Raw genomic sequence first — 8,632 nt, 5'->3', positions numbered from 1 at the left:
CCCAGAGAGACAGAGGGACACCGATGGAGAGACAGGGTGCAGGTGCGTGCTGGAAACAGACACAGGTGAGACAACGCAACTGAATCAGAGAATGTCCTGGAGAACAGCATGGGGTCTTGGGACGCTTTCTGTCTCACCTGCGCCCCCATCCTCCCCACCTCCCCTGCCCCTGGAGCCCCAGTTCAGGGCTGAGGAGGGGGTGGGGCAGTGCCAGCCTGGGAGACCCCAGAGGTAGGGCCATAGGGGGCCTCCCGCATGAGCAGGATTTGGGCGATCGCTGAAGCAGAGGGGATGGAGGTCAGGCAGTAGAAGGGACCTGCCAGGGCGTGTGGGGGGCATTTCCAAGGTCAAGGGCATCGGGACATCAGAAGCTCTTAAAACCACAGCTGGAAAAGCTGGGCAGGTAAGGTAAGGTGAGGGGTTCTGGGAACAGGTTAGGACCTGGAGGGGAATATTCCGGGAGAGTGTGGGACAGAGGACTGGAGATAGCTTTTCATTGATCTGGAAGGGGAGCTGAAGCCAGTCATCGGGACCCCTCCAGGTGACCTGGCCCTGGTCGGTGAGGAGGGGGCTTGTACCCACATTGCCAGTTTCACGGCCTAAGAGCCCCCCCACTGGCTCCTCTTTGCTCCCACACAGATGAGCACACACACACACACACACACACACACACACACACGGCCCCGCCCCCTCTCTCTAGCTGTTGGATTCCATTGTCAGTAATGGTGCCCCCTCTACCCCAGTGAGGCCCACGCCCCGCCCTGTTAATTACCTCCTGCGGGTGCCAAGTCCATTAGCTGCCACCCCCCCCCCCCCCCCCCCCCCCCCCGCCCTACACACCAGGGGCTGAGCACCAGCTGAGGCGGATGCCAGCAGGGGGAATCAATGGAATGGGACCCCGAGGACCCCGCGGGGAGCTGGGACAGGGACAGCAACCTGGGGCTGTGGGGGTCAGACATCTGGGGCCCCTAGACCTACTGTGAGCCCCTCCCACCACCCCTCCCTCTCAGAAAAAGGCTGTGTCCGCTGCAAGACAGAGGCTGAGAAATGGTGGTGGGCTTGCTCTGCGAGAACATTGAGAAAAGCACCCAGAACTTTCCTCTAAAGGAAGCTTCTGCCAGCCTCCGCTCTCGGCTCTGGAGAGAGGGAGTCAGTGATACAGAAGCCAGTGGGGGTCCCCCGGGGCCACCCCAGTGCGGGGATGGGCTCTCCAAAGAGCCCAGGGATCCAAGCCGTCCGACCCCCTCCGCCTCCCGAGGCAGCCTCGGCCTCCTTCCTGCACTGCCCCTCGGGGGGCCGGATTCCTGACAGGAGACAGGGGAATGGGCATCTGTTCGGGTTTCCGGGGACTGTGTGGGCAGAGGGCCGGGGCAGCCTGGTGGAAGATGTCCTGACCCATGCCCCTGTGAACCCCCAAGTTAAGAGAGACCCTAGAGAGAACCCCAGACTCCATAGGCCCTGGGCTCTCCAAGTGCCAGCTGGAGAGAGCCCGTCTTGCCAAATTCCTAAGGAGGCCTTGGACAGGCTGTCCAGTGAAGGCGGGGGTGACAGTCCTGGGAGGAGCCAGGACCCGGGAGTCGCGACTTTCAGGCCACTGCCAGGCCCCAGGGATGCTCCAGGCATCAGCTCTCACAGACTCCAGGGCTAAAATGGACCATCTGAGCAGCTCGGGGCTCTGGGGCTGTGGGAAGAGAGGGAGCCGGGAGAGGCGGAGAGAAGACAAAGCCGGGGCTGCAGGGGGGCCCACAGAGAGGCAAAGAGGGGCAGGGGTGCGCCACCGAGCGGGGCAGACACGCACGTGCGCTGCGCGGAGACAAGGGCGGAGAGCCCGAGAGGCAGGGCACAGCCCAAGGGCTGCGTGCTGTCCTCTGAGCCCCATCTCCCAGCAAGCGCTTGGACCAAGAAGCTCTGCAGCCCACCCCCCTGCTTAACTGGGTCCCTTCCTCCTCTTCCAGGCCGAGGCTCCCTGGAGGTTAAGCGCGCAGACCAGCTTCTGCATCCATGGGCTGTGTGATGTTGAGCAAGTTACTCAACCTTGCTGTGCCTCAGGGTCCTCCGCTGCAGAATGGGGATAATAATAGCACTAACCTCACGAGGTTGTTTGCAGGTTGAGGCAAGTCTTCTGTGTGAGTCCCTCCCAGCGGGGACTGGCCTGCGGATGCCTGGGCACAAGGTTGCTGGCTTTATTACCCTTTTTCTCTCCTCTGTCTTTGTCGGCGTCATCCTCCTCCCCCTTCTCCCCCTCCTCCTCCTCTCCATCCCTGGTCTGTGGGGACGGGGCAGCACAGGCCGGCAGGGCCGCGTTTTGTGGGAACAGTGATCACAGAAGGGAAGCTCTTGGCTGATCGCCACCAGCCCCCCAGCTGCAGCTGCTCTGGGAGGGCACTTCCCCGGAGGTGGGACATGAGGTGGGGAAGGGGCTTCTTCCTCCCTCTGAAGCCCCGCAGACTGCAGGTCCCTGAGCTGCCCAACAGCCTCGTGGGGAAGAGCCTCCCCTGCGGGGAGGGAGGGGCCAGAGCAACCCCCACTGGCTGACCTTCCCCCCCCCCCCCCCCCCCCCCCCCCCCGGCAACTCCAGTCCCCTGATTTTCCCCAGTGGGACCTCCCTTCCCTGCTCACCTCCTCCAGGCAGCCCTCAGGGATTAGACATGGACCTTGGCACCCCTGTAGGGTGCTTCTGAGGTCACAAGTCCTCGCAGACTCGAGTCAGGTCTCCCGTGTATCCATTTAGGTGTTCGAAACGTGCTTTGGCGGCTTTCTATCCCGTATCCCCGTGGCCTCCCATTCGCGGGCGTCGGGAAGTCCTTCTTGCTGTCTGCCCTCCCGCTTCCCACCTGGATCTGAAGGGGTTACTCAGCACCAGGCCTGCCCCCGGCGGATCCCAGCTGCCTGGGCCTGTGGTCAGAGCTAATGTAGGCAAGAGTCGGAGGACGAAAGGGGGGAAAGTTATTAGCGTCTTCATCATCTTCGTCTTTGAGGGGTATCGATTGTCGGGGCTCCAGGCTCATTTGGTTATGAGGGGGCTCACGGGGGTGTTGGGAGGGGCTCACGGAGCCTCCACCCCTTATCCTTGAGGGGGAGCTGGGCGGCGCCTTCCCAGAGGGAGACGTGGAGAGACACGGTGTGGGACCCAAAGGCGGCGGGGAGGAGAGGGCCCGGGGGTTTGAGCTTCCAGCCCGGCGAGGGGCCGACTGGGGGGGTGCGGGCTGGGTTTCAGTTCACCGCACTTTGCTTTAAAGTGTGTGTGCGGCTGTGACGCAGAGGGAGGGGGAGGGGGGGGAGAGGAAGGAAGGAGAGAGGGGAAGAGAGGGAGAAGGGGGGGGAGAGGGAGAGAGAGGGGGAGGGAGGGGAGGGCCCAGGTGAAATGGAGAGATTCAAGATGGCGGCCCAAGGGCGAGAAGGCAGGGCTCCCTCCTCCTGAGTCTCAAGTTCAAGTCCAGGCCACTCAAGGTCCCATCACGAAGGCAGAGCCTCTTTCCCCAACACGGACGTGCTGAGACACGTCACCTGCCCCTGTCGGCAGCCTCCCTTGTCCTGGGAAGCGAACGTTCCCGGTGGGCTCTGTGGGTGCTGGGTGCTGGTGATGCCACACAGGCGATGCCATCGTCGCGTTGTCACTTCTCCCCAGTGTGTCTGCTTGTGTTTGCACGTGACAGTCTCTGTGAGGAGGTCTGTGTGAGCCTGGCTCTGTGTGCAGATCCCTGTTCCCAAGGTGAAATCAGAAAGGGGAAGGGGATCGGGGGTCCGGCTGCCCACCTTGTCCCGGGAGGCCCCTCTTCCACCTGCAGGGGTGGGGCTGGCGCTCGGGTTGCATCCGAGGGGCGAGGGCCTCCGCGAGGGGGCGCGGGCTGTGGGGGTGCTGGCGGTGGTATGACATACTCTCCCTCCCTCCTTCCTCAGGGTTCCTTCCTTCCTCTCTGCTCTCTGCCTTCAGAAGCCCAGAGGAGGGGTAGGGGTGGCTTCTTGGGCAGGGGTCAGACTCATTCCTTTTGCCCCAGAGGAGCTGGCTTCCCCTCTGCTGGGCTGGGAGAGGAGGTAATTAATGACAGGGAGGCCAGGAGGGGAGAGCATTCAGGGCTAATGTTGGTATTAATCAGGAGCTGGTCCCCAGTGAGGGATAGGATTCATATGGGGCAGTGTGCGTGTGTGTGTGTGTGTTTGCACACACATGCATTCGTACTGGGGAGTGAGGGGCTGTGGGGGACCAGGGGCTCCCGACTCATCCCGTCAGCCTGCCCCCTCTCCCCCCTTACCCTTGTTTTGCTGGAAGTCCCTCCTGCTGTCTGTCCTCCAACCTCCTGCTGCCAGGCTGAAGGATGGCCCGGATCCCTCCCCAAGCCCTCGCGGGCCCTGACTGCAGGCCGGTGCATTAGGTGATTCCCGAGGCTGCCGGCCCTGCTAATTGCCTCCCATACTCCTCTCATCACCAGGCCCCCCCACAGACTCCATTAGCCCCCCCTCTCTCCCCTGATAGCCCCTAAATCAGCCCCAATTATTCACAGGAGGGGGTCTGGGCTGAGCTGTGATTACAGTGGAGGGCTGAGGGATGGGAACCAGCGGGCAGGGCTGGGGGGGCAGGGGTGGGGGCTGTGGGCAGATTCAGGCCAGGACCACTGGGGGCAGGGAGGAGACGCCCGGCTGGAAGGCAGGCAGTTGGGGCTATGGTTCCTTTTCCAGGGTCCCCCATCCACACCCGGAGACCCGGGAGGGCGAGGGAGGGGGCAGGTGGGCCCCTGACTGGGACCATCCTGGCCAGGGTCTCCGAATCACTGCCAGGCACCTGGACAGGCTCGGTGAGCAGCAAGGAGGCTCTGTCCCTTGAGGCTCCCCCTGCCGGCTCCCCTGCCCTACCCAGGCTGCAAGCCTCCCCCCCCCCCTCCCCGCAGTGGGCTGCAGGGGGGCGGAGGCCACTCCCTCCCTCGTCTGTAGGGCCTGACATGCCGGGGCGTGCGGGCGTCAGGCCTGAGGGCGGCGCTGTGTGCTCAGGACCCCAGCCCGAGGCTCAGCTGGTGGCGGGTCTCTCGGCCGTCCCCAATACCTCCAAGGCGGCCCCCTCTGGGAACCGCCCCCCCCCCCCAGGCAGCCTTCCCATCCTGGAGGGAAGAGGCACCCACACGCTGCCCCCGGCTGGGCTCCCCGGGTTCTAAGCCACCACCGCCGCCCCCCGGGGTCAGTGCAGTGGCCTCGTCCCACTGCCCCTGCTTCACCGTGCTCCCTACAGCCACGTCAGCCCACAACTGTCCCGTTAAAGCCTGAGCTGGATCATGACCCTCCTCTGCTCAGAATCCCCTGCGGCCCCCCCTCTCGCAGAACAAACCCCACAGCCCACGAGGCCCCCGCAGGGTCTGGCTCATCCACGGCCAACACCCGCTCGTTGCAGGCTTCGGGCTGGTCTCTGAACGTGGCCCGTGCTCTGGCCTCGGGGTCTTGTACTCGCTCTTCCTGGGCCTGCTCCCTCCTTCAGGACTTCATCTGGAGGTCACCTTTCCAGTGAGGCCTTCCCTGGCCTCCTTTCCCAAACCAGCACCCCCCCCCCCCGCAGCACCCCCCTTCCCCTCCCACATTATTCCCTCTATTGGCGTCTGACGGCACCTATCATGGCAAATGTCCGGATTTCTCTGATTTCCTGTTCATCGTCTCCCTTCCGGCACCGCTACCGGGTGCGAGCTTCCCTCTCGACCTCCGTGTTTAGATCTTTCCCTGTTCTGTTCACAGAATAGCCCCAGTGCCTGCACACACAGGTGCTCAACGGATCTGTATTGCACCAACGAACGAACAACTATTTCCTCAACTAGCATGTGAGGTTTTGAGATCAAGGAACTTTTACTTCTTACCCAAATAAGTGATCAAATACAAAGGTCTTAGGGGAGAACCTGGTTATCAGTAGGTGTTTTTCAACAAAAGTAGCTGCCGCCATCATCATAGTCATGGTCGCTTCCTCTGTATCCTGGGCACAAAACACGTGATTGTGGAACAAAAGATTGAATGAGCTGGGGCGCCTGGCTAGCTCCCTGGGTGGAGCATACGACCCTTGATCTCCAAGTTCGAGCCCCACATTTGGTGGAGAGCCTCCCTTAAAAAAAATCAGGGTCCCTGGGTGGCTCAGCTGGTTAAACGTCTGACTCTTGATTTCGGCTCAGGTCATGATCTCATGGTGCGCGGAATCGAGCCCCCGGTCTGGCTCAGCGCTGACAGCATGGAGTCGGCTTGGGATTCTCTCTTTCCCTCTCTTTCTGCCTCTCCCCCGCTGGCTCTCGGTCCCTAAATAAATAAATAGATAAATAAATAAATAAGCTTTTTAAAAAAGTCAGTGTTTGGGGTACCTGGGTTGGCTCAGTTGGTTAAGCATCCAATTCTTGATTTCTGCTCAAGTCATGATCTCGGGGTTTATGAGATCAAGCTGCACATTGATCCTCCTGTCAGGCTCTGCACAACATGGAACCGGCTTGGGATTCTTTCTACCCCCCCCCCCCCCGCCCGTCCTCTATTCACTCTCTCTCAAAATAAATAAATAATCCTTTTTAAAAAAAGGAAAAACAAAAACGAATAAGGACCTTGGACCTCCTGTTTCCTCTTGGGGGCATCCTTCCAGCCACAGGGCTGGCCCAGGAGGCCGAGCTGGGGTCCAGGGGGCTGGAGGAGCCTTCCGCAGGGTGGCTTACCACCGCTGGGACGTTTAAGGGGCCCTTACTTCCCGCCAGGCTCTGAGTCACTAAGGCATTTTCAGCCAATCCCCAGTCCTGAAAGCCCTCAGTCTAGGCGAGGCAAGTTTAACTTTCTTGTGCAGGAGTGGGGAGGGAGAGACAGAGGTTGGACAGGGTCCCAGAGAAAGGGCCAGCGTCGTGCTGAACCTGACCGTGGAGGGAGCCGAGCACGTGCACAGGTGAGGGAGGGGGAGCGCAGGTTCCCCCCACTGGTCCCTAGAGGGCGCTGCATCGGAAGACTTTCGAGGCCCCTCTGGCCTCGGACATGCTGCAACTCGAAGGTCCTGGGCCTCCGGACCCTGGAGCCGTGCGCTGGTTTCTGCTGCCCCCTGCTGGAGACTTTTGGTCTCCCACCCGCGAACGCGTCTCCGGCCCTTCCTTCCGCTCCTCGGGCAGCACCTGCCCACCCCTCCCCACTGCAAACCTCCGGGAGCGTCACATTGAGCACTTGCTAGGCTCCCTCAGATGCGAGTCTCTCGGGTAGAAAATATTCTCAAGACATATTTTTGACAGAGGACTTGAAACCAGAATACATAAAGGATTCATCACTTGAAACCCCACAATCCCACCCAAAGTGGGGGGGGGGTGCAAGCTTGGCACGGGGCGCCTGGCTACAAGGATAGATGAGAACATGTTCGCACAAGACTTGTACACACGCGTTCAGAGCACCTTTACTCGCAGTAGCTCAAAACTGGAAAACCAAACGAGCCGGTCCCATCAACTGGGATGTGAGGATAAAGATAATCGTGGTACGTCCACACAGTGCGATGCCGCTTGGTGGGAAGGGGCGACGAACTATTGAAAAGCCTCCTGGTGCGTGGAGGAAGCCAGACATAAGCGCCTCAGTGTGGCGTGAGTCCGTGTACACGACCTTCGAGAACAAACAATTGCACAGTAACAGAAATCAGACGGGAGATGGCATAGAGCTGGGGTCGGGGGTGGGGCATTGTCTGCAAGAGTCCACGGGAAGTTTTGGGGGAGACAAAATGTTTAAAAAAACTATTCTGATTGGGGCGCCTGGCCGGGTGGAGCATGCAACTCTCGATCTCCGGGTGGTGAGTTCAAGCCCCAGCTTGCGTGTAGAGATTACTTAAAAAAAAATTATTTTGAGGGGCGCCTGGGGGACTCAGTTGGTTAAGCATCCACTTCAGCCCAGGTCATGATCTCACGGTTCATGGGTTCGAGCCCCGCATCCAGCTCTGTGCTGACAGCTCAGAGCCTGGAGCCCGCTTGGAATTCTGGGTCTCCTTCTCTCTCTGCCCTTCCCCCCTCAAAAATAAACATTAAAACATTAAAAATAAATAAAAATTAAAAAATACTTTGGTTGGAGTGGTGGTCACACAGGTTAACCACATTTGTCAAAATTCATCGGACCACGACCTCACACCAGTGACTAAGCCTGACACCAAAGGACAGACAGTGTGTGCGGGTCCACTTACATGACGGCCCGGAGTGGTCACATCCACAGCCACGGAAAGTGGAAGAGCGGTAACCAGGGGCGGGGGGCGGGGGGAGTTGGGGACAGAGTCTGAGTTCGGAGTGATGAGAACCTTATGGAGACGGATGGTGGCTGCCCGATATGCATGAGCTTATGCCACCGAAATGTACGCTTTGAAATGGTTAAAGTGGTAAATTTTGTTATGTAGATTTCTCCATAATTAAAAAAAATATATCTTAAAAGGCATCATCGAACTGTACACTTTTGAGTGGGTCCATTTTTTTTTATTGTACGTCAGCTATACTCCAATAGAGCTGATTTTTAAAACTCTCCGAGGAGGGGTGTTCCTGCCTCGCTCGCCCTGAGCTATCTGGGCTCTTTCTGTGGCGGGCGGTGGTTTAGCCCGGATGCCGCGCAGCCGGCGGGGCCCAGAGCGCGGTTCAAATCCTGCTGCCGCCACGACTGCAGCCTAAGGCGCGGGCAGCTGTCT

This window comes from Panthera leo, chromosome F3 (genome assembly GCF_018350215.1).
Source record: "Panthera leo isolate Ple1 chromosome F3, P.leo_Ple1_pat1.1, whole genome shotgun sequence".
Classification (NCBI taxonomy): Eukaryota; Metazoa; Chordata; class Mammalia; order Carnivora; family Felidae; genus Panthera; species Panthera leo.
The sequence above is the reverse complement of the archived record's forward strand: the minus strand, read 5'-3'. Positions refer to the sequence as shown.